Genomic DNA, 25,880 nt, shown 5'->3' on the forward strand with positions numbered 1-25,880 from the left:
GCTTGACTTTCTCAGTGTGATGTTGTCAGTGTGCTGTTTTGATTGTTGTTGTGGGTGTTCATGGTGTGCCACTCATGGCTGTGTGGGACTGTTATGCTTGGTGTGTATACACTACTTGTTGTGCATGCAGTGCTGTGGGTGCATGTTGCCTTGTCCTGGCCTGTTGTTCATCCCCTGATGTCCTGCTGTGTTTGCTATGTGATTTATTGTGATGTGCATCTGTTGTGTGTTTGATGTGGCTGTGTTGTTCTGTGATTTTCTTTTGTTTAAATTTGTTTATTAAGATTTTCACATTTCCTGGTACAAGATGTTATTGCATCATTGACATGTCATAACATACATTTACGAGCATTTGGTTAGCAGTATTTTTCTCAATGCATTTAGTGGTCTTATCATACATCAATACAACTTGGATAAGGTAGCTTACATCAGCCCGGGCGTCATCTTCCAGTGTGACTCAGCATATTTTGCTGTCATGCAATGTCTTGTTGGGCATGTATCCCGGGGGTTTCGGTTGGTGTTTCACCCTCACCTCTACCCATGTAAGTCATCCCTGACAGGATCCGGAAGTGTATTCATTGGCGGATGGTTTTAGTTTCGAAAATGCCAAGGGGGGAAAACAAACCTGTGAACTGTGGGGGGAAACTGGGTGTAATGGAGGAATGGGAGCGATCAGAGTGTGCATTGTGGTGTGCAGTGATGTGCCTGGCTGTGATTTCACACTATGGTATCATCACGTGTGCAGGAGGGGGATGGAGGGCAGTTTACAGGGCCACATATGGGTGCATCTGATCTATCTTGGACATTAATTTGGTGATGAGTGTCCCACGGCTATACCGGGAGACTGATATCCGTGCTATGGGAGATAGAGATAGGCGCTGGGATTGGAGTTGTGAGGCCTCAGGTGTTGCTGCCGTTGTAATTTCCTGTGGAAATTGAAATAGCAGGTGTGCCCATTCCATGGAAATGGGATATTTGCTTGTCCCTTTCACTTCCTCATCTCTAAGTGCCTCCTCCTCTTCTGCGCCCCATTTTTTCATAGCACCTATACATGCCTCTACTGGGGGTCCCGCTGGGGCTCGCCAATGCATGGCTATTCCCCTCTTTGCTAGAAGGAGAGCCAGGGATGCGAAACGCCACTGTAATTTGTCTGTTTTCTTTTTGCGACAAACTCCCAAGGCGCATGCCTCCCATGTGGATATGTTCGGGAGATTTACCGTCGCTTGGAGTGACTGTTGTTTCTTCTTCCAATACTGTCGGATTATAGGGCAATCCCAAAACATATGTTTAAAGTCCGCTTCCTGGGTTTGGCAGCGGGGGCAAGCAAAATGCGTGTCAGGGTAAAAACGGTGTAACCGGTGAGGAGTTAGATATGCTCGGTGTAGGATATTGAATTATATGTTTTTGAAACGTTTTAAACTGTAGCATTGACTATCTTGCACTGTTTGCACTATTTTTTAAATTGTCTTTTTTAATACTTCCAGAATTGTCAGGCTGGTCATACCCCCCCCCCCCCCCCTACTCACCTTACTCAGCCGATTGAGGTGCTGGGCGGTGAGAACACTATTACCCCAGAGACGGCTGGTGGAGCGAGCAGCCATCTTGCGGGTAAAGAAGGGTGGTGGGCTAGTTTTGGGAGCATTTCGGCTGACATAAAATGAGCGTGTCAGGGCACTCGCGCAGTGGACGCGCGCCACCGGCGCGCCAAAGGCAAGCCCGTCTGCGCCCAACCGAGCCCTGAGGCCGCAAACCCTGCCCCAATTGAGGTAAATATTCCCCTCACTTCTCATATTTCTTACTCTGGCAATGCCTTACGGAGGCTCAGAAAGAGGAAGCTAGACAATCACCAGAACTACCTGTGTTGTCAGCAGAAATTCCCCAGCACACTTGAGGGCCCAGTGGCTTACAGCTATTGTCAATTTCATGTGCCCAGATGTTTGCTGAGCCTGAGATTTGGAATAACCTAGTGGAGCAAAATGTCAGTGGACTAAAGTGCATATTATGTAATGTGAGATCACTAGCAAAGCATCCTTTTGAAATCTGGAACATGATCTCATCGCACATCCCAGACATATGTTTTCTTACGGAAACATAGTTAAATTCCACTAACTACCCACTGATTGAGGTGGCCATTCCCGAGAAGTACACCTTTTTACATCTGGATAGGGAGGGAAAGACAGGTGGCGGGATAGCGATAGTTTTAAAAAATCATCTTTCAATAAATTGGATTACCACACTAAGAAATGATAGTATGGAACTAGGAATTTTCAAGATTATAACGTCACCCACTGAGAGTTGGAACAAAGCTTTACTATATTGCCCCCCGGGTTTAAAGAGTGATTTTGCGAATAAATTGACTGAATTAATTGCCATACACGTGATTTCTGCAAATTAATTCCTCCTATTGGGGGATTTTAACTTTCACGGGGAAAATCTAATGAGCCTGGAGGTGAATAAACTCATGTCCACTCTTGATATGCCTGACCCGACCCAAAGAGTGACAGGGCCAACTCATCTCGCTGGGCACATGTTAGATCTTATTTTTTCTAACATCGACCATTTAATCTGCAACCCCCCAGAGCTTCTCACATGGTCAGACCATGCTATGATCAGTTTTGTTATCAGACTGCCTTGCCGTAAGACTTCAACCTTAAGCTTGGGTAAGAAACAAATTATGCTTAGGCCCTGGTGCAATCTTTCAGTTGAAGCCTTTGAGGAGGTTCTTCAATCAGAAATGGGAAAAATGAAGATGGGAAATGAGCTGACACTGGAGGTTTTTAACAAGGCGTTCGTCACTGCCTTGGATGCAGTGATTCCTAAAAAAAAAAAGCTCAATTCGGTCCCAAAGCCGTCCATCAGCCCCCTGGTACACCAGCGATCTCAGAATGGAAAAGTCCAAATGTAAGAGACTGGAGAGAGTTTGGCACATTTGTAAAGCAACACAAAATAGAATGCAGTATAAACAAACTCTGACCACTTATCATTTAAATCTAGAATTGGCAAGACGCCGATTTATCATCAATCAAATTGAAGGTGCCACTAATGCCCCAAAAGCCCTTTTCAACATAGTAAAAGAATTTGTGTCCCCCCAAGCTTGCAGGCAATCTCCCATAGAAACACAGGATTTTTGTAATCAGCTAGCAAGTTACTTTCAAGAAAAGATCACCAGAATCTACGCCAACTTTCCATCTAAAATTGCGCTAGATCTTGATAGCTCCAGCAGACACATGGACCTGGAAAAAATGGCAGGAAGCACTTTGGACTGTTTCGAACCTATTACCCTTGAGGAAGTCTCTAAAGCACTTGCCTTAGCAAAATCGGGCTCACCTACTGATCTCTGTCCACCTTAGATGATGGCCCTCTTAGCTACCAGTTGTGCACCAGCTATTCTCCACTTGTATAATTTATCTATACAATCTGGGAATATTCCAAGAATATGAAAGGAAGCATTTGTGCGTCCTATCTTGAAGAAACCAACAGCTGACCCACGCAAACTCGGCAACTACCGTCCGATTTCCCTTTTACCTCTATCGGGTAAGATGCTGGAAAGCATAATCAATAAACAACTAAGTCAATATCTGGAGCTAAATGAAACTCTTGATTCATCTCAATTGGACTTCCGACAGGTTTTTAGCACCGAGACTGCTATTTTAGCAGTCACAGATTCGCTCAGGCAAGAAATGGACAAAGGGGGATCGGTAATATTAATATTGCTAGATCTCTCCGCAGCATTTGATACCATCTCACATAAAGTGCTAGCGAAGAAACTTGACTCCTGTGGTATCCAGGGAACAGCCTTAAAATGGTTGCGTAACTTTCTGTCCGGTAGAACACAATCAATCATGCTTGGACCACACCTGTCAGATTCAATCAGCTTAGACAGAGGCGTACCTCAGGGCTCTTGCCTAAGCCCGACCCTATTTAATATTTATATGGCCCCATTAGCAAGGATAGCGGAACAGCTAGGCTTCGAGATCATCTCATATGCTGATGATACTCCGCTTATGTTCTCGGTTGGTACTGATATTGTAGCAGAGAAAGCACGGTTTGCCAAAGGAATGCTTGAGCTCTCCAGTTGGATGACGCAAAACTGTCTCCAGCTGAATCCCGGCAAAACCGAGATAATGCTAATGGACAAAGCCACAGCTAGCTGGTCTGATGACTGGTGGCCCGCTCAATTGGGAGTAGCCCCTGCTCCAACTCAATGTGTCAAAAATGTAGGGCTAAAACTAGACCAGTCTCTATCTATGAAAGACCACATTGCCACGACGACCAGCTCCTGCTATTATAGCCTGCGTCTGCTGCGCAAAATCCTCCCCTTTATGCCTACAATCCATCGCAAAACCTTGGTCCAGGCTATGGTTATCAGCCGCCTGGACTAAGGTAATGCCTTGTTGGCAGGGGCAGGAGAGACCCTGCTAAGCAATCTGCAGGTGATTCAAAATACTGCGGCCAGGATGGTATTGAATCGCTCAGGGGGCACAGCCTCGGCTCCCTTATTGCGAGAACTCCACTGGTTATCAGTGATAAAGAGAGCGTTTTTTTAAGATCTGCTGTCTCACATACAATGCACTTAACGGAAGAGGTCCTAAATACCTCCAACTTATTAAACACGTACCTAACAGAAATCTTCGGTCCGGGGCGCGAGGTCTCTTACAAGTACCGCGTACAAGGCTGAGTCGCTCTGCAGGAAAATCTTTCTCGTATCTAGCGCCAAGATGTTGGAATGAGCTATCAGAACCCCTTCGCAAAATTGCTATTTATAGCACATTTAGGAAGCAGCTAAAAGCCTTCCTATTCTAATCTCGCTGGTCTTTTTTAAATCTCAGGAAAATTTCTAGTCAAGCGCCGGGATGCCCCCGGGTGAGTCGTGTGCTATATAAGCTCCTGTAACATAACATAACAAACACGCGTTCCTAGAGACCTTTTTGGGGTATTCCAGCAGTTTTTCCCATTCTTTATCATGGAACACCCGTCCCACCTCATCCTCCCATGTGTGTCGCAATGTGTCTAGGGGGGTACTGGCCAGCTCCCGGATCGCTTTGTAGTGCCAAGTAACTAGGTGCCTGCCCGCGCCCATACGAAGGATCGTGTGTAAGACTGGATGTGTCAGGGGCTCCCCCTCTCGGAGATCCCAGTAGTGTCGGCCGCTATCTAAGAGTTGTCTATGTGTAAGGAATTGTCCCGGTGGGAGGTCATACTGCTCATACTGCTCCGTCATTTGGGCGTATGTCCTTAGCTGTCCCTCTTCAAATAGGGATTCTACCTCGGTCACATTGTGAACCGTCCATATTCGGAGGGCCTCCGTGGTATAATATTTGTCCTTCCAGGGGAATCCCACTAGTGGGAGTAATGGGGAATACAGGGACGTTCCCTTCGACATGCGGTGTATTCGCAGCATACACTTACGGGCTAAGGACACTTGTAGGGGATATGTGCGCGAGGGTTTGGTCCCGGGCATCAACAACCTCCGGACAGCTGGAAGGGGTAAGCGGCCCTCCTCGGTAATTGTTTCTCCTATGTGCCGTTCCGCTATCCAGTGAGAGAGCCATTGGAGTTGTGCCGCGAGGAAGTACGCCTGGAAGGACGGAGCTCCCAGGGCCCCCCAACTTGTGGGGGGTCTCTATGTGGTTTCGGGAATGTCACTAAAGTCGATTCGCGGAGCGAGCATGGGAGCTCGCCAGTGGTCAGCGCGTCCTCGAACATGGCTGCCATCCGGGGCGCTAGCTGGGTTGCGAAAGTGCTATAATACTAGAGCGGGAACCCATCCATACCTGGGGCTTTGTTACGAGCTAGTGTTCTAATCACGTGTTTTATGTCCGGGGGTTTGATTTTTGTTTCTAACTCCTTTTTGTCTGCAAGTGGGATGCTGGGCATGATTAGGTGGTCAAGGAAATGAGTCAGCTCCTGGTGTGGTGTTAGTGCCTAGGATCTATACATTTCAGAGTAGTAGCCCTGAAACACATGTAGTATATCTAGCTGAGAGTATTTAGGGTTTCCCTCCTTATCTTTGAGTTCCGTGATTGGTTTTACTTCTGTCTCCTGCTTAACCAAGCAAGCTAACAGTGTCCCGGTTCTGTTACCCTCCCTGTGTACTTTGGTTGCGTAGGTTCTGAAGTTATATTTACGGAGATCGCGCAAGGTTGAAGCATGTAATGTTTTAGCATTTGCTACTTGTGCTGAGGTGGCTACCCCTTTATCCGCAACTTTCGAGAACCCCGCCAATTGTGATTCTGCTTTTCAGAAATGCGTACTCCCGCTATTTGTTGGATGCAGTGCCCTCTGGCTCCGACCTTGAATGCATCCCATTCTACTAATCTGGAGGATGCCGTGACGGTGTTTAGTGTGAAGTATTCCTGTATATGATCCCCATGTGCGTGGCGGAATGCCTGGTCAGTAAGGCACTCACGCGGTAGCTTCCATGTCGGTGCAGGGGGGTGAGGTGTCCTCCATCGAAGTGTAATTGTGTGCACGTCGTGGTCTGAGACCACTCTACCCAGATACTCTGTGTGTTGTACCTTGGGGAGGAGTGTTGTGGAACACACGAAATCTGTCTAGTCTCACTCATAAGTTGTGTGCCCTCCAAGCGTCCACCAATGCCCAGTGATCCACCCATTGTCGAATGTGTTCCGCCTGTTTGTGCGCTGGCGAGTGTGCCGGCGGGGGGTGAGATCTATCTAGGTTGACATCTAGGGTGCAGTTGTAATCCCCTCTCAGGAGCCATGGGTACGATATGTGTTGGGTCAGTACTCCCGTGAGGCGTCTCCAATATTGGTTTTGCTCTACATCGGGTGCATATAGGCTTCCTATTAGTAGTGGCTGACCCTCTAACAACCCTGCTAGCAGCGAGTATCGCCCTTCTTTGTCCACTACACGTGACTGTTCCCGGAACGGCACCCCTGGCCTAATCCAGATCAGGGTACCTCTGGCAAATGCGGAGTATGTTGTGGCACATATTATGCCGCGTCATTTTTTTCGCAAGCGATGTACCTCTGTGGATGTCAGGTGTGTCTCTTGCAGCAGGGCTATCTGCGCCTGCTGTCTCTTTATGTCTGCATATATGTTATAGCGTTTGTTTGCCGTGTGCATACCACTTACATTTAACGTGATATACGTAATATCTGTGTTAGGGATCCTAGGAGCCAGCTTGTCCGATGGTTAGTCGGGAGTTCCCTTTAGAGGAAGACCTCCCCGCCCACTGCTTCTTCCCCTTGGCCCATCGCCAGTCACTCACACACCGTCTGTGCCTGCTATGTCCATGTTTTCTCTCGATTGTGGATATCTGAGGAAGTAGGGAAGGGAAAGGGGCAACATTAAACAACGGGAAACATTCCTAACTCGGGGGACCTATCGTACGAGGCGATACGTCCAAACTGTAGTCCATATCCAAACTTTAATTTGTTGCTAGGGGGGTGGCCGTGCATCTACGCTGGTTGCTAACACCGCTGCCGCCCACTTGTAGACTCTGTAATAGTTCTACCCAAAGATGCCGCTCCTGGTTACTGCCGCTCACTTCAATCTGACTTAATCGCTTGTTGTTGTGAAGTGGTCGTTTTGTGATGAGCATGAACGTCCACAGTATTGTTATACTTGGGTGTGGGTTTGCCATGTCTACAAGTGTCCTGAACATAGGTTGATTCATCTTCCCCATGTCTCTAGTAGCCTCGGCACCGCTATATCAGTGTGTCTGCCGTTTGAGGGGCCACCATCGGGTGTGTCACTGAGCCTTCTCGGGAAGTGCGCGCATGACTACCATCTTCTTCCGAACTGAACAGACGGGGGCCTCCCTCCACGTCCGAGCTCTCTCCTGTTAGTGTTATTGTCGCCGCTGCTTGCAGGGCTCTCCTGCGTTCCGTTATGATTTGTGCAAGATCAGGAGAATTGGTAGTGGCTGAGCAGGACCGCACACTGAGTTGGGTGAGGGTGACCTTTCGAAGTTGCCGTTCTGAGAGTCCAGGTGGTAAATTACTTTGCGCTCTCGTGGGGCATGTAAGGTTGGTCAGGTGTTGCTCTACCCAGGTGTTCGCTTCCGCTGGGTGTGTGAAGGAAGTGTGTGGCCCCATCGTGAATAATTTTGTGCCGGGCAGGGAACAGTAGTGTGTATTGTACGTTCTTTTGACGCAGGACGCTTTTAAGTGCTAGGAAGGTGGCTCTCTGTTGTTGGACGGCTCGGGAGTAATCGGGGAGGAGCATGACCTGTTTATCTTCTACTCGGAGCGTCCCTTGTTGCCTGACTGCGTGAAGAATGATGTCTCTGTCTTGGTAATGGAGTAACTTCAAGAGGGGCGGCAGTCCTGGCTTTGGTTTACGGGCCGGGACACGGTGCTCTCTCTCTACAGAGTAGTAGGGGGTTAAGTCTTTCGCTTGCGTGAACGTTGTGATCCAGGTCGTGATGTATCCGACCGGATTAGACCCCTCCCCACGCCTTCCGGAAGATTCATGATTCGGATATTGCTCCGTCTGGAGCGCCCCTCCAAATCGTCCGTTTTATTCTCCAGGAGCTTCATTTGTGTTTGCAGATCTTTTATAGCGTTGTGCTGTTGCTGCACTTGTGGTTCCATGACTTGCAGTCTTTTGTCCCCTTGTGTGACTTTATCTGCCAATTTCCTGTGGTCGTCTCTGAGGAGATTGAGGTCTGTGGTCAGTTCACCGAACTAGTTTCCATAGTTACCCTGGAATGTTCTTTGCCCGCGAATACCTTATCCAGCTTGTTGGACATGGATTCTGAGCAAGATGATTCTCCTCCCGACCGGGTCCCAGTAGAAGTTGGGGAAGTTATTCTCTGTTGCTCCGGGGGTAGGCAGCTGTTGTATTGGACACCTTCTGATTCGTTGGCGACACTCTTCGTCTCCTCTAGGGGCCACCCAAACGGGTCCAACCGCTGGTGTGTCTCGTGCACTATCAGGCCTCCTCACTGACCTGTCCAGCCGTGAAGATCTTCAGGGAAATCCGCAACTGCCTGTACGTCTCAGATGCCGGGAGAGTAGTCAAGGGCGGCCCGGTGAGTTATGGGTGCATCGTCCACTCTGCTTAGCACGCTCCCGCCGATCCGCCGTCTGCCGCTCCCTATATTCGAGCCCGTTGCGGGATCTGGGCTTTGTCGCTGTGGGGATTCTTCCGTCCTGATCAGTGCCTGTAACCAAACGCCAAGGAGTGCGAGTTTCGTGCTGTTCAGAGGAGGCGATCAGGAAGTCTCCAGGGGTGCAGTTCCCTGGGTGGAGTGCGTGCGTTCAATCTGTTCCTGTCGCCTGGTTAGATAGGACTGCATCAGCAGTTGGGTTGCGCCAGGGAACCCAGGGCCCGAGTAGTATATGTCCGGCTGCCGGTGCGCCTCACGACCAGCCACTATCCCGGGCTATGCAGCCACACTCCAGGGAGGACCAAATGGGATGCAGAGGGTGGTCGATGGCGTCAGAGAACCCCCGTGTGTCGTTGTGTGGCGCTCGTGTCTTACTGGAGGGCGCCACGTCCCAGCTTCAGGTTGTCGTGCGTGGTGGAAGTTGAGGGCTTACCCCGCCCGGTGTAGCTGGTCCACGCTGGTGCAGGGCGGACCTGCATAGTACTGGGGGTCCCTCCCGAAGGGGTTGACCTAGAGGGCGCGCATCTTGCAGTGCGGTGGGCACGCTGGTAGTGGGATGTTCTCGATGTTGCCATCCAGATGTCTCCCCCCACCGTGCGCCTCGAGTCCCGGCGCCGTGCAGGGAGGGTGTTGTGCCACGGGGTGGTACTTAACAGGGGGGTGGCTGCGGATCAAATGCAGTATGGTCTAGCTTGTGGAGGAGGCTGTAATGGCTGTGTCCTGGTCTGTGGCACCCCAGGTAGTGCTGACAACCCCTCTACCCCTCTCACCGCGCGCCTCAAGTCCTAGCGCCGTGCGGAGGAGGGTCGCTGTGCCTCAGCTTACAGCCGTTGTGTCCGGTACGTGTTCAGGGAGTGCCTTGGCTGGATATCTCTGTGGGGCCTACGCGGCGTGCGACCCACCCCCACTGGGAGGCTTCATGTGCCAGGCATGCCTTGTGCAGCACGAGGGGCGTGCGAGTAGTGGCCAGTTTGCGATGCCTCTGCCAGGGTGAAATCCCCCTTCCGCGCGCCTCGGGTCCCGGCGTCGTGCGGGGAGGGGGGGGGGGCGCGTTGTCCGAAGATGACTTGGTGCCGAGGTGGTGCGGGGCTTACGCACTGCGACCCGTCGTGTGCAGGGGCATCTCTCTTTATACCGGTGAGTGCGGGTACCCGCCACCAGAGAGCAGGTCGGGGGCTGCTGCGCTCTCACCTGCACGCGCGATGGCTCCCCTGCAGAGTCCAGCCGCCGGTCACACTGCTGACACTGGAAGGCAGATACCCGTCCCTCGTTGGGGCCGCAGTTAGGCTGTTTTCCAGAGTTTCGGCGGGCCGCCATTTTGTCAGCGGTCCGGGGGGATTCTCGGGGGACGCTCTTATTATCGAGTGCGTGGTCACAGCTAAGGGTCTGGGCTCGTCATGTCGCACCCTGTGCGGCAGCAGCCTTAATGCGGGGTTTTGGGCATTGATTTACGGCATTTAGGTCTTGGAATATTGGCGGTTTCGCTGGCCGCCGAGCGGAGCCTCAGGGAGATGCGTCCGCCATCTTGACCGGGTTGACCTGTGATGGTGCACTTCTTGTCTGTGTTGTGGTATGTTGTCTGTGCATTGTCCTTGAGTGATGAGGTTGTGCACTCCTGTTGTGTCTGTGCTCCCATTGCCTTCCCACAGTTTGGCTGTACAGGTCATGTGTAGTCTTGTTGTGGTTCTGTGTGTGTTTCTGTTGGGTCATGTGTTTGGCTGTTGTTTTTGTGCTGACATTGGTTCTGGCATCCCTGTGTGTGAGATGTTTGTGGATGCCCCCAGGGAGTGTTCATGTTTCTGTGTATTGACTGGACATTAGTAACTCCCTTCTGTGTGTCTGACACTGGGGCTGTGTGCTGCAGGTGTGAGGGGGGTATATGTGTAGATTCCTACTTGTGTTTGGCAGTCATGGAGTGTGTCAATGTGCCCTGTGTGTTGTGCTGCTGGCATACCCCTGTGTTGTTGTGCACATATGTGTGGCTGTTCACAGTTTTACTTCTTGGCCTTCCTTTCATCCCTGTGCCTATACATGGTTTGCCTTGCTGTCTCCCTGAGTTGTTGCACTGAGGTGACTGTGGTTTGGGTTCACTCACTGTGCCAGACGTGTGCTTTGCTGGGGTGAGGGTGTTGTTCTCTGTTCCTTGCCTTGCATGTGAGGTACACATGCTTGTTGGTTGTCGCTTTGACCTCCCATTTGTGTGCACCTCACTTTGGCTTTCCTATATGTTGTGCTCCATTGCTGGTGGCATGTGGTTGTTTATGTGGTTGTGTGTGGGTGTGGGGTTTGTCTGTGTGACTTGGCAGGCTGTGTGTCCAGTGGGATGTTTGTTCATTGTATGTGCGTGTGTTCATTTTGTGCTTGTACTCAGCTTTCTTGCCATAGATGTGGTGGTGTTGTGGTATGTGGGTTACCCTGGGCCTGTGCTTCTGTGCGTTCCTCTGCAGCCACTCCTGCTGTGGCTGTCTCCCTAGTTGTTTGTTGTGTGGTGCAGGGTGTGGATTCACCTGGCTTTGTTATGGGCATGGGGGTGCACTGGGGGGGTGTACATGGCATGTCCATTCATGTTGGCGGGGGGGGGGGGGAAGTGTGTTGGTTGGGGAGGTGTGGCCTTGTGTGCTTTATGCCCTGCCCATGCTTGGAGCTGGCCCTGCCTTCTGCATTGTGTGCATGTTTTCCCTTGTCTTCACCGCTGCGGTGACGTGACCGGGACATTATTTGGTGCTCGCAGTGGTGTGTGATCTGGCTGCGGGGGGTGTCTTGGTGGCACGTAGGACATGTGTGGGTACACTTGTGGATGTGCTCCTGTCCCCACTTGGGTGTCTGGTGTGGCCAGGGACCCTGTGTCGTCCCATGGTTTGTTTGTTGTGGTTGTGTGCGGGATTGTGTATTTGCGTACCTGCGGCGGCGTCCGCGACGGTCCATGAGTTGCTGGTGATGTATCAGATACAGCACCGGAAAGACGTGATCTGGACCGGGATTCAGGTTTCGCGCTCCGCTGTGGTGTTTTCGCCGTCTCTGGTTGTGCAGTGCGACTGGCTTTTAGAGGCATCCTGATTTGTCCGGCGGTCAGGACATCATTCTGCACGGCGGTGAGTGTCCATTGGCTCCCACCGCCGCTGCCGCGAGCTCTTTTTGATGGAGTTCGCGGCGGACGGGAAATGGGCTATGTTTGCCCAGGCAGACAAGAGGACCGCTGCTCGTGGGCAGAAAGTTGCTATTTTCCGCACCGCCAGCACCGCGGTGGTGCTACCGCCCGCCATCCTAATGGACCCCCTAGACTCTAGGATCGACAGTACCTGAAATGGTCTCAATTTGAAGACCTGGATCATAAACAGAATTCGAAAAATTGCTAAGAACACACTTAAACTTATTAGACAAAACAATCCACAGGACCTGAATCCCTTCGTGTTTAGAGGGAACCATAATGAGCTTTCAAAGCTTAGAAATACAAATCATACTGGCTAGACCACCCCAGGCTCTCTGACCCAGTGAAGCCATGACTGGGATGGTGAAGCTCTCGAAACCATCCCAGACGATGGCCTCATGGGTCCAAGTTTCTTACAGCATGACTTTTAAACTGAGTGATAAAATCAAGCCACTTTGGATCCAACTGTTTGGCCCTAATACCAGCAATGTTCCAACATAAAAGCCTTAACCCCTTCGATGCTGCGCAGATTCCGCCGCTGTGCTGACGGAATCTTGCGCGGGCGTGGTCATGACGGAATGGTTCCGTCATGAGCACAGCTCAACCGTGGGTCATGACGGAACCATTCCGTCATGAGCACCGAAGGGGTTAAAGTAGAGCCCTGTTTTGATTCCAAATCTCTGTGGTAGGACTGACCGTGGATATCTCGGCGGCTCCAGAACTTTTGGGTGGATGTTCTAGGTGTCAGTCATTACAGTCCAGATCCGACAAGGGAAGAAATCTATTGGAGATAGGGACACAGGGTCCCTCAATCTCGTGTGCCATTGGAGGGAGTCTGTGATGCCCTACCTGTGACCTTGGTTGTAAGTGACTGTTTAAAAAAAAAAAAAAAAATGCAAGAATGTTAATGCCCTCATTCAGAGTATGTTGCCTGATAATACTCCAAAAAAGACGATGGGCCAAGTTTGGATGGTTACGATTAATAACAATTAAATCCCCCCTCAGATGCTTTGTAGTGGGACCCACCCACCGAACCCTTCTCACAAACAGGATGTCATTATATTCATTGATGTTAAACTTTGAGTTGTAGATCAACCAATGACGCACCTTGTTTTTCAACTGGGGGTAGACTCCTCATTAGGGGGGTTCAATGGTGGAACACCCGTCATTGTAGCAACATATGGGATACATTCTATGGACAAATTAAGGCAAGGCAGGCTCTTATCTGACTGAACACATACACCCATTTCCTGGCTAGAGGCTGCGATAGAGCCCTCTGGAAGGCCCCCACCCCGGGTGTGCCCCCAGTAAGGGCTCAAGGTGTCTCCTACCTGTGGATTGGGTATCTATAACAACAGCATCAGTTTTCAATGGGTATGCACCAAACTAAGGGCACTGTCAGCATGCATCTTACCCAAACCCCCTAGGGAGCTGAAATATGCTGGTTGGACAGGGCCCAAGGACTCACAGGCATGAACATGCTGCTTGGGTAATTCAGAAACAGTGTTTTTTAGGCTACGTAATCTGCCCACCAGTGGAAGAACACAATGAGCTACAATTATTTTACATTTATCCAAGACAGAGTCCTAGTCAAAATGTAAAACTTCGTTGGCTGGGATCTGAGACAGAACACTGTTGACTGACGGTCACAGATTTTTTTTATTTAGATTTTTGGATACTTGAGATCGAACATTTCCAGCTAGCTTGTTCTGGCTCTTCCTTTTCGCTGCTGGCCCACGGTCACTGGCATTAGAGATAGCTGTCATTATTTGCGGCTGCTGGGGAAAAATGTACTGACAGTTCGGGTTCATTGAGCAATAGGCTGGGTGGAATGGTCGCATTAGTAGGTCCTGGGCAAGGTTGAAGGCTTGACTGGCTCAATGGAGAACTACTAAAGCCTTCCCCTGCACCCATGGACAAGTGTCTCTCCGCAATATCTATCTCTTAGGAGATCACCTCATCAGCACAAGCTAAAAAGGAGTCCAACATTGTGTCATGGGGTGGCTTGGTGTTGGTGCTATCCTTGACCCTGGGTAATTTGCGCTTGCCCATGCTATTCATGGGTTGAGTCCCTGGTATTTAATAAAATTGATGCTCAAAAGAAGAAAAGAGCGTCCCTCAGCTAATGTCAGGGCCCAGATGCATGCAGTCCCTCAAGGATCACCAGCAAATGAAGGCTCACCAGTTGCTGTCACTATCACTGGGATCCAAAACTAAGGGGGTGGCACAGGTGAAGACTGGCCCTCTCTTGACTAGGTCTTCGCCGGGGCACTCGCCCGTACCCGTCCAATACACGGTATCCTGTTGCGCTTTAGGCTCCTGAGAGAGGGAGTCCCCCAACAATGATGGCGGTAAAAGCAGATTTGTTTCACGTCCCAAACTTATAGAAAGTTACCTTCTCCCTGCCCTTTGAGGAGGGCAGTCACCTACTCTAATTAATCCAGTTTCTTGCAACAAATGATAGTCATATGAAGCTAGTAGAACTGAAAGCAAGAGAGCAGACATAATTAGTTAATCTTGATTAAATAAATACAAGTCTTTTCCCAGAAAATGTTCGATGACCGAAGCAGAACACTTTAAAATGTATGTGTTTAGCAGCTGGGAGCCAGTGCTACTTTTTTAACTGAGGAGAGATATTGCAGTGAGTTTTGTATAAAATTCTCACTGCCATATTTTGGATCTGTTGAATATGCTGGAGGAATATATTAGAGAGATCGAGGAAATGCACTTTGCAATTATCGATGTGTGCCAGGATAACAGCACAGACCACAGCTTTACACGCAGGTTAAGTAGCAGAGCCAACATTTTCTGTAATGCTTTCAAGAAGTAAAAATAGGTAAAGTGAATATAATTAATCTGAAGGGAAAAGGAAAGTGACACATCAATTTTTACACCCAGGTTCTTTACCATCTCTTTTGGCCTAGGTCGCCCTGCCACTGTTGAGACCATGTTAGTGAAGCTTCCCTAAACGAAAGCACCTTTTATTTATCTCCATTAAGCTTTAGAGAGTTGCAGCTGTATATAGTACAGAAACTAACTTTTGTCCTTTGAGTCTTTACATCACTGTTACATCCTGCTAAGTTGAAAGTTTGGCACGAAGGCAAGGCTTTCTGTGTTTCGGGCCCGAAGTTGCAAAATCATTTTTTAATGCAGTTAGGAAGTTATCTTATTGACAACTGTCAGACACAGTTATGGGCTTTTGTTGGCATAATTTGATACATGATCCTTACAGGCAGTTTGAGTGGATGAGGAGACTTACTAAGAGTTCAATAGCATTTCTGCAGGGTTATATTGATCTCCCAATGCCCTTTTCCTGCCTTGCTTCCTCCTTACTTTATTATCACTTGTTAAATTTCTGAAGAAGTTGCCATTTTGGTTGGGAGTCTGTGTTTGGAGGCTTTTAAACTATTATCTAGAGCCAGGTTTGATGTCTTCAGGGAGCTGCCAACAAGATGTAATTGGTGGCAGTTCACATATTGGTGCTAATTTAGTTAACTGATTGTTGTAGAAGTGCAATAAAACCTATTGAAACTTAAACATCAGTGAATAAAATGACATTATGTTTGCAGTGGTGCACCAGTAGCATTTGTGTGTCTTGGCATACCACCGTGGTTTGCTTTAAAAAAAAATACATAAGTTAGTAGAATACCCGGATACCTTTGCTCGTCAACTAAAAAGTGACATGTGCCCCACCCCGTGACGTTATCAATGACTGAGAGCCCTCCGCGGAACTGACGTATGTGTAGGTGGGTCACATGGTTTGTGACGTTGTCTGAACATATTAGTCACGTTACAGGGTGCTAGTGTCTAGGGCTTTGAGGCAGCCCCAACAACACAGTGCCAATAGAGATCAGATGACCATGATGTGCTGTAGAGGAGTACGTCCTTTTTGATCTGTAGAATGTATATAAGGAGCCTCCTAAGTGGCCTATGCGATACCCAGGAACCCTATCCTAAAAGAGATCGCTCTGCGAATTTGAAGAGATACAACCACCTCAGCAAACAGGCTGCCTCTGATGGTGACTTGAACAATATTGATAGATATTATCGTAGCCTAACACCCTCAGTATTGGATGAGAACGTGCAGCAGGGCGCCTCTAAAGATGGGGGTTACAGCGTTATTGGTTTTCATGAGGACCTCTGCCGTCAGATGGAAGTGCTCAGCCTCAAGGAGCTGCCTCAACTGATATTCCCTTTTAATGGTGCCACCAGTGGTAGCGAAACGTCGAGTGACAACCTAAATGTTGGAAACAATTTCATCGACGTGAAAGGTGGTGAAGAATTTCAAGCTCCTCCTAACTCAACGGTCCATGAAGATAATAGTGTTTCTGGAGCAAATCGCTCCGGAGGCTGTCATCCTGCAACCGCCGTGCGTAAACGCAGACACCGGTTATGTTCCGATGGACCTTTGAGACTCAAGAATTCAGAGCCGCCGCTGAGTCCTATAAAAATGCAGAGGTTACTAAAAATCGCTATAGACGCTTAACATATATACGTGATATTTTATTTTTGGAATAATTGTTTGTCCTTTTTTGAACCGTAGAAAGCATCGGCAAAAAGAACCGTGGTAGAGGGGCAGCCGTCAAGTGAATGGCGATTATTTTTACTGCTTATGCTGGTCAAAACAGAGTGAAATTTCCACAAGCCAAAACAAAGAGCCTCGTAAGAAATGTGTTTGTACCTGTAATAGTGCAGATTTTGAAAAGGAAACTCCAGGCATCCCCTACGACTTCATATGGCCTGTTAAAGGTTTTGCTGCGACTGTTGTGAACACATGTCAAATGTGACTATTAGAACATTTGGTACGGTCCTAAAATTAATGACCCGCAGCAGATATCTCACGAGTCTATACGACTCGTACACATCAAGAACAATCATTCATATATGTAGTTTGTTAGACCCATACAAGGTATATAAACTGTTAACGGTGGTGTATGGGCTGTCAAGGAAAATAAATATGATTACGGTCTGGTCAACAATGCTCAAAGAGATCCGCTACTTGAGCGAACCAAGCTCAAAACTCAGGCTTATGCAAGGGTTGTGTACATATTTTGATAGAAGGATGATAGAAAGGGTCATAGAAAGATGTATGTGGCATATTCATTTTAAAACTAGAAGAATGGGTTATTTAGCTCTACAAAGGCTGTTTTAAAAAATACTGAGTCTGTAGGTAGCAGGGCATCACGGTGTTATTTAACATTACATACTTACTCAGTTTTAGGACAAGCTTCTGAATGTCACTGCGCAAGATGCTTGCGAGTTACACCCAGGATACTTATGTATTGCCATATTGGTGTATGTGTTGGTTTAAGAAACACTAGCTAAAATACACCCTGTAATTCTGAGTTATCTGAAGCTTTGTGAGCCGCCCACGGTGATGCAGTGCTACAGTCCTGAGTGCATAGCCAAAGGGTCTATCAGTGCTTGGCTATCTATAACGGATGAATACTGGAGCGTGTACAAATGTTGTACGCTTGAGTTAAGACTATCGCCTACAACCAGCTTACTCAGCACCTTGGAGCTTCTGACTGAAGAATATTATTTCTGAAATAAAGGTTTTATATTGTCCGGCCTACAACAGTATGAACTTTTGAATGCCGTCAGTATCCTGAGTGTACAAAGTTATAGGAGGGCTGAGCGGAAAGTCCACTCTAGAGCCACTGAGTTTATATCTGTAAAAATATCAAAACTTGTGACGCTGGAGCAGATTAGCTGCAGGGCTCCTAGTAACACTTGTCGCATGTGTCATATTAAGTATATATAGTGAAAAGACAGCAAACTGTCCAACAACAACAGTAAGACATGTACCAAGAAACTGTAAAGTGTGCCTTGTTTATGCTTTGCTAACATTCTTTATTTTTAATAAAATGTCCTTACACAAAACAAACCTCTTTTATTTCATGGGGTGTAGCGGCTGATAACATGTCGGTTGAGGGGTAAAGGAAGCTTTATGATGATACAAGAGGGGTCTGAACCTTCAGAAGAGCCGAAGCTCTGTTTTGAAGGGCTCTAGTTGAAAATGGGCCGGTAAACAGAGCTTGGGTGAAGACATGGTTATCTGGGGACGAGGCGTATTCACTCCACAAGCCGGCAAGGAGGCGTTTTAAGAGGAGACTTACCATTGTCAATGCGCTAATAGATTATCAGTGGCAGGTGGACATAATCAGTCTTCAGGATCTTACAAAGCATTAAAAACGGAACTGGATATATATTAACGGTAATAGATGTATTGTCCTAAGTACACCTTTGCAGAAGCGCTAAGCGATAAAAGCTGGACTAGCATCACTGTTGTCTTTAAAGCCATCTTCAGCAGAGGTCAAACCCTTCAAAAACTACAGACTGATGCCGGAAAAGTATTTGTAAACAAATCGTTTCAGACATTATTCAAATAGCACACTGTTTATCATTTTGTAAAACACATGCTGGTAAAAGCAGCTGTTATAGAGCATTTTAACAGAAGTTTAAAGTCTAAGATGTGGAGGTATTTCACGGCCTGCAACACCTGCCGATACATGGATGTTCGACAGGCTTTTGTAGATATTTATAACACCAGTTACCACAGAGCCATCAAAGCATCTCCCATAGAGGTAAAGCCCATAAATTCATTAATAGTGTGGAGAACGGTGTACGGGAGCCGCTTCGCTGCAGGTGTAAAGAAGCCTGGTTTAAAAGATGGTGACAGTGTTAGGGTTTCAAAGTTGAAAGCGGTCTTTACAAAGGGTAACCAGCAGACTTTTAGCGACAAGCTATTTTTTTTTTTTTTTTTTTTTTTTTAATTTTATTGAACAATAAATCAAGTACAAGCATGGGCCTACAACCACCAGGGCCGGCCGCTAGATTCAGAGAGGATCATACAGTTGTTAAGGCAATAGTCGGCTCCCGGGGCCCAGCCCCGTACATGGCTCCGGATAGTCCTAGGGAAGCAGGATACATAGGATTAACATAAATAACAAACAAAAACAAAAGGCGAGGCATAAGGGCAAAAAGTGTGGGTAAGGCTACATCCGGGGGACTCTACTTCAGACCTTCAAATAGCTATCGAGAGGGAGGAGTACTGATAGGTCGGGGGGGGGTCACGGGAGAGGAACGTCTATATTCGGTTGTTCCAAAAGTCGCAAGGAACCATCAAGGGTCAGGGGGACAAAGCAATATCGGTGTCCACTAGGGGGGGAGTACAGATACCCCCACGATACGCGTTCCATTGCCCCCAGATTCTGCCCCATGCCCCCGGTTTACCCCGAGCCACATACACAGTCTTCTCCCTGAACATGCACCAGTCCATGTTCTCCTTCCATACGGACACGGTGGGAGGCCGCTGGGAACCCCAAAGCTGCGCTATATCTCTCTTGGCAATCATGTTCCCCAGGGCCGCCCACCGAGTCTGAGCCGCGTTATAATCATTGGGCTCCCACACATTCAGGACACAGCGACGCACCTCCGGCAGAAGCGCCACCCCGGTGACCCGGCCCATGACCACATGAACCCGGCGCCAGAATTCCGCCACCTCGCGGCACTCCCAGAGGATATGGAGAAAGGTGGCACTGAGCCCACATCCCCGCTTACAGAGCCCGTCTTCAGAAAATCCCATCGAGACCAAACGGGGACCCGTCACATACACCCGGTGGAGAATCTTTAGCTGGACCAGGCGGAGACGGGCTGGAATGGCCACTTCCTTGGGGGACGACAGTGCGGACTGCCAGTCCTCGTCGTCCAGTTCCACCCCATCCCCTGTCCACGCCTCCCGAAGGCGCACCAAGAGGTCAGCCCGATTATTGATAAGTTTTTTATAAATTAAAGAGATAGTACTGTCGGGGACATGACCATCGAGTATGCGGTCCTCGAGAGGCGAAGAATCCGGGATCTTGGTCCCCTCTCCAAAAACCGAGAGCAGGGCATGCCGAACCTGGGCGTAGCGAAAGAACTCCCTTCCCGTAAGTTCGTATTCGCTCTGGAGCGCCGCGAATGTTTTAACCGCACCCTTAATCCATAGGTCTCCCACTCTACTAATACCAATCGTGTCCCAACGGTCAAACCCCTTCGTTGTCCAGAGGCTTCCCAGTCGATCGGAGGCAAACAGAGGAGTAGCACACGTTAATCGCTCACTCCAGCCCATGGCTACATTGGCCGCCTTCCAGATCCGTACCGCAATCTTAGTAGGGCCCGTGAGGGTCCGTCCAGCCGATCTGGAGTAAAGTGCCCTGTTATAGTTTCCGCCGGGAAGCAGGAATTTATCCATCCCATACGCCGGATTCAAGCCGGGCGCATACGTGGCATGGTTAATGGCCGATAGCTGTGAGGCCCAATAATACCTGCGAATGTCGGGAAGCGCGATGCCCCCGTCGTACCAGGGGAGAGTAAGCTTTGCCAGAGCGATACGCGCCCGTCCGTCCCACACCAGTCTCCTCTGCAGGCTCTCCACCTCCCGAAAGTAGGACACAAGAATGACATCGAAGGAGTTCTGAAGTGCATAGAGGAATCTGGGAAGGGACAGCATTTTAAACAGTGCTGCCCGACCCAGCGGGGACAAGGGCAGCTTACACCACCGAGCCGTGTCCTCCCTCAAACGCCGAAGTGGAAGCAGGAGATTCTGCTCATAGCGAGCCACCGGGTTCAACGAGACGTATATCCCCAGGTATTTGAAGCCGGATAGAGATAGTTGGATCGGAAGCCGAGGCGGCAAGAGAGGAGGGTCACCGGAGATAGGATAGACACAGGATTTAGACCAGTTGATCGTTAGACCCGAATTTCTCCCAAAGGAAGTCAGAACATCAAAGAGAACATTAAGCGACCGCCGCGGCGAGGTGAGATACAGGAGAATATCGTCCGCATACAACGAGACCCGATCCTCGAAGCCCGGGGCCCACCGGATCCCTCTGATCGAGGGCTCCCAGCGGAGCCAAGCAGCGAGCGGCTCCAGGGCAAGAGCAAAGAGCAGAGGGGACAACGGGCACCCCTGCCTCGTACCCCTACCGAGAGCGAAGGGCCGAGAGACCCGCCCATTAACCACCACCTGAGCCATGGGTCCCGTGTAAAGAAGCTTCACCCAGCCAAGAAATCCTTCCCCAAAGCCGAATTTGGTCAAGACAGCCCAGAGGAATGGCCACTCGATGGTGTCAAAGGCCATCGTGGTGTCTAAAGAAACCAGCACGGCTGGTTCGGAGAGGTACTCCGCCCTGGCGAGGGCGCTGTGAAGACGCCGCAAGTTAAGGGCGGTGTTACGATGAGGGATGAAGCCGCATTGATCAGGATGAATCAGATCGCAGATGACGCTCAACAAACGATTGGCAAGGACTTTAGCCAGGATTTTAGGCTCTGCGTTTAACTGTGAAATAGGCCTGTAGGAGGCACAGCGGTCTCGTGGCTTACCGTCCTTGGGGATCACGACTATCGTAGCCAGACGCTGGTCGTCAGGAAGGGAACCTGCCTCAAGGGACTCTTGAAACATACGACGGAGGAAGGGCGCGAGTTTATCCGGGCGCAACTTATAAAATTCTATAGGCAGACCGTTGGAACCCATCGCCTTGCCCGAACGAAGGGACCGAATCGCAGTTGCTATTTCATCTACAGACAAGGGGGCGTCCAGCTGCTCACGGTCGTCGACGGACAGGCAAGGCAAGGCAATATCCCTCAGCAGAAGGCGAGAGTCTTCTTCATCCCTATCAGTCACCGGGGAGTACACGGCCCGGAGGTGGTCAGCGAAACATTCCACAATCTCACCAGGCTCAGTCACACACACTCCATCCGAGACACGCAGCTCCGGGACCACACGATTAACTCTCTCCTTCTTATCCAGCCACGCTATCAACTTTCCCGCCTTGTCTCCGGCATCATACAATCGACCCTGCTGCTCCCTATACATCGTTTTGGCAGCGTCAGTGACAAGAGACCTGTATTCAAACTGTTTCAGGCTGAGGGCATGTAGCCCGTCCGGAGTGACACCAGTCTCCAAGGCCGACTCCAGCCCCGAGATGTCAGTCTCCAGCTTCACCACTGCCTCACTCTTGAGCTTCTTAGCCACCACTATCTGGGAGAGGGCGTGTCCGCGGATTACGGTTTTAAAGGCTTCCCACAGGGACATTGCGGACGACACCGACCCCTCGTTTTCGAGGAAGTATTGGTCCATAGCCTTAACCAGGCTGTCTCGAGTCGTAGGGTCTCGCAGGTACCACGGGTTAATGGGAGCGATCCGCCCTGCAGACCGCGACTCGGTGTCAAAGAGCAGCCACAACGGGGAATGGTCGGAGATACCCCGCGCCAGGTGCCTAACCTCTCGAATCCGACCAGTCTGCGCCGCGGGCATAAGGAAATAGTCTAACCTAGAAAGACTCCCATGCGCCCCAGAGTGAAAGGTGTACTGACATTGGGTCGGATGCATTAATCTCCAACTATCTACCAGGCCGAAGGTCTCCAACAGTCCACCAAGCCATGCCTGGGCAGCGGGGAGGGCCCTGGGTGGGTGACGATCCAGGTCACCCGAAACCACCGAATTAAAGTCCCCGCCCATAAGCAAAAGACTCTCCGGAAGTTCAAGCAGCATTCGACCCAGGTCCGCGAAGGTGGAGTTCTGGAGGCCCGGGGGGACGTAAACTGAGACCAGGGAAAGGGGCTGCCCCTCCCACCTCCCAGTCAGACACACATAGCGCCCTCTGTCATCCGAGACTACCCTAGTGATATCCAACGGAAGTGAGGATCGCAGGAGAATGCCCACCCCCCTGGAACCAGTTGTGTAACCAGAATGGGCCACGAGGCGGTATCCCCCCCTGTTCATTGCATGACAAACATTACCAACCAGATGCGTCTCCTGGATAAACACCACATCAGGAGTCAGACGACGCAAATACTGCAGTACTACACCCCGTTTGATACGGTCCCCCAACCCATTGACGTTCCATGACATCAGTCTCAACCCGTCCCCCCCCATCCCCTCCAATAGATCAAAGGCCCCCCAGTCAGTAGCACAGTTCCCGAATCTGGACAAAAATCAATACCTCGCCCTGCAAACAAAAAACACACAGCAAAACAACCCCTCCTTCCCCCCAACCCCCCCCCCAAATCCAACTCCCCCCACCCTGCACCCCTGCGGGCCAAAACCCCCCCCCAACTTGCAGTGTGCCTGTCGCCCTACTAACCCCATTCTACGAAAAGACCCCGGAGGAGGAAAGGGACCCGTCCCCGCCCGCCCCCCACACAGGTCCTAGTGAGACAAAATAAACAAAAGAAGGAAAACCCAGCTGAACAGTACAAAATGGCAAAACCAAGGACCAAAAGTCACTCCAAAGGGGACCCGTCACCTTCGGCGCCTGCAGAGGGCCCGGGACGGCCACCTCTGTCCGGCAGCGAGTCCAGCCAGTCACTCACGGCCACAGGAGAATCAAAAAAGGCAGTCCGATCCTCATGTTCCACTCGGAGTTTTGCAGGGTAGAGCATAGAGTACTTTAGGCCCAGTTCACGGAGACGACGCTTCACCCCCTGGAATCCCATCCGCTGTTTCTGGACAAGTTGGGTAAAGTCCGGATAAAAGTTAATGGATGAGTTCTCATGACGAACCGGGCCGTGGACCCGTGAGGCCTGCAGAATCGCATCTCGGTCTCTATAGTGGAACAGTTTGGCCACAATAGGCCTCGGGGGGGCCCCCGGCCGTGGCCGACCGCCCGGAACTCGATGGGCCCGCTCCACGGCAAAGAACTTGCTTAGGCCTGCAGGGGTCAACTGTTGGAGGATGAGTTCCTCGACCAGGAGGTCAACCGGGCGGTTGTCGGAGGACTCCGGTACGCCTATGACACGGATGTTGTTGCGTCGGGCCCGTCCCTCGAAGTCCTCCAGCCGCCGGGCCATCTGATCGTTGACCGCCTTGATGTCACCCAGCGCGGCCTGCAGGTCCGACACATCCGCACCAAGGGTGGAGGTCCGCGCATCAAGAGCCTGAACCCTCTCGTTAGTTTTGGAGAGATCTGCCCGGATTAAGGTGACATCGATTGCCACCGTGTCGATTTTACGGGCCAGGGCCTCGTATTGCGTGGCGATGGTTTCCCTGATGCCGTCAATGGCGCCCATGATGTCCTGCAGGGAAAGCTCCGGAGAGACGGTCGTGCCACCACCGGCGGCGTCCGGGGGGGGGGGGGGGCGGTCGCTCCAGGGGACCCTCTGCCCTGAGTGTAGCGGTCCATGTTGTTGGCCTGGACCGGTCCCCCGCGGAGGGAGGCCTTAGTCTTACGCCCCTCGGGGCCCCCTTTGCCCCCCATGTGGTCACGGACACCGAAGAAGACCGCCGACCAAGAGTCGTAGGGGCAACGGCACCGCAAACCAGCGCCGCACCAGAGACCACAATATAGCGGTGCGGGGGGACCCAAGGCGATGGGCACACTAGTGGCAGGTGGAGACAAAGCCTCGCGCAGAGGCCAAGGAAACACCCCGCCACATCAAGTGCGTTCGCCGGCCAGCCCCCTGAAGTCCGAAAGTGAAACCGAAAGTGGTAGAGCGGCCCCTGGCACCGCACTGCAGCCGCTGTTGTTCAATTACGACACGGCTCCACGGATCACCTTCGCCCCGGGCACCTCCGTCAGGTGGGTCCCAAAAGTTCGAACAACGACAACTCAGGATTCCCAGGTCCGATTCGAGTTCTGAAAAGAGATATGTGCTCAGCCGGTCTTCGTCTGCCAGATTCCATAAACCACATCAGGATATTCTCAGGATAAATTCCGAGGAGCAGCAAGGGTCCGGGGAGCCCTGTGCTCACGCGACCATCTTGGATGCGCGCTAGGCTCCTCCGCGACAAGCTATTTATAGTGGAAATTCTGGAGCTTAAAGAGGGTGTATATATTCACAGGTTAAAGGACTATGACGGAGAAACGGTGTAGGCGTTTTTTACAAGGATGAGTTACAAAAGGTACCTGACAATCCCTACAGGATGTACAGAGTTGAAAAGATTCTGAAAAGGAAAGGTAGCGCGGCTAACAGGAAGTTCTTTGTCAAATGGAGAAGGCCAGAGAAATTTAACAGTTGTGTGTTGGCCAGCTCCTTGCAGGGTGTGTGAGTATAGGGAGGTCTCACTCTAGAAGTCAAGATGGAGACAACACAATTATATCACCCTGCCGTCAAATGCCTCGAAGTACATGTTTCTTGAGAAATCAAATTTCTAATAACACTGTGAAACTGGCTAAACCTGTGGCCCTGAAAGGGGACTGGGAGGTAGCCCTAATAGAAATCCAATACCCAAGAACACGGAATACATTTACAATGCTCAAGGACAAATTTAACATAAAGCGCAAACAGGATCCCTTGTGCACCCACGCCGGCTTTCCTCATGGCTATTACCCATCCATCGCAGCAGTTGTCGAGGCCATCAACAAATCCATAGCCAACATTAAAAAGTATGCGAATGTTTCACTAGTATTAGATGTTAGAAGTAAGGTGTTTCTAAAACCTCCAAATCGTGATATAGTGTTTAGCTGTACGGTTTTAGGCACAGTAGAACATATAAAAGTCAGGTAGAACCGGACCCGTTGTGCCCCGATATTAACAGCGATTTCGATACCCTCTACGTGTATAGCAACAGTGTAGAGCCGTAGAGTTTCGGGGATAGTTATTCACTGCTGCTAAGATGGGTTCAGATGAAGGGTGAAAATAACACCATGATTAATATTCAATATAACA

The 25,880-nt window shown here is 50.1% G+C and overlaps 1 protein-coding gene and 1 pseudogene across 4 annotated transcripts in view; both read left to right on the plus strand.

Moving 5' to 3' along the window:
* Positions 1 to 25,880, plus strand: part of SAMHD1 (SAM and HD domain containing deoxynucleoside triphosphate triphosphohydrolase 1) — a 1,667,622-nt gene that overhangs the window by 1,093,310 nt on the left and 548,432 nt on the right. The window lies entirely within an intron of this gene.
* On the plus strand, positions 16,129 to 17,379 carry LOC146811950 (uncharacterized; annotated as a pseudogene).

Source organism: Triturus cristatus, chromosome 7, assembly GCF_964204655.1.
Source record: "Triturus cristatus chromosome 7, aTriCri1.1, whole genome shotgun sequence".
Classification (NCBI taxonomy): domain Eukaryota; kingdom Metazoa; phylum Chordata; class Amphibia; order Caudata; family Salamandridae; genus Triturus; species Triturus cristatus.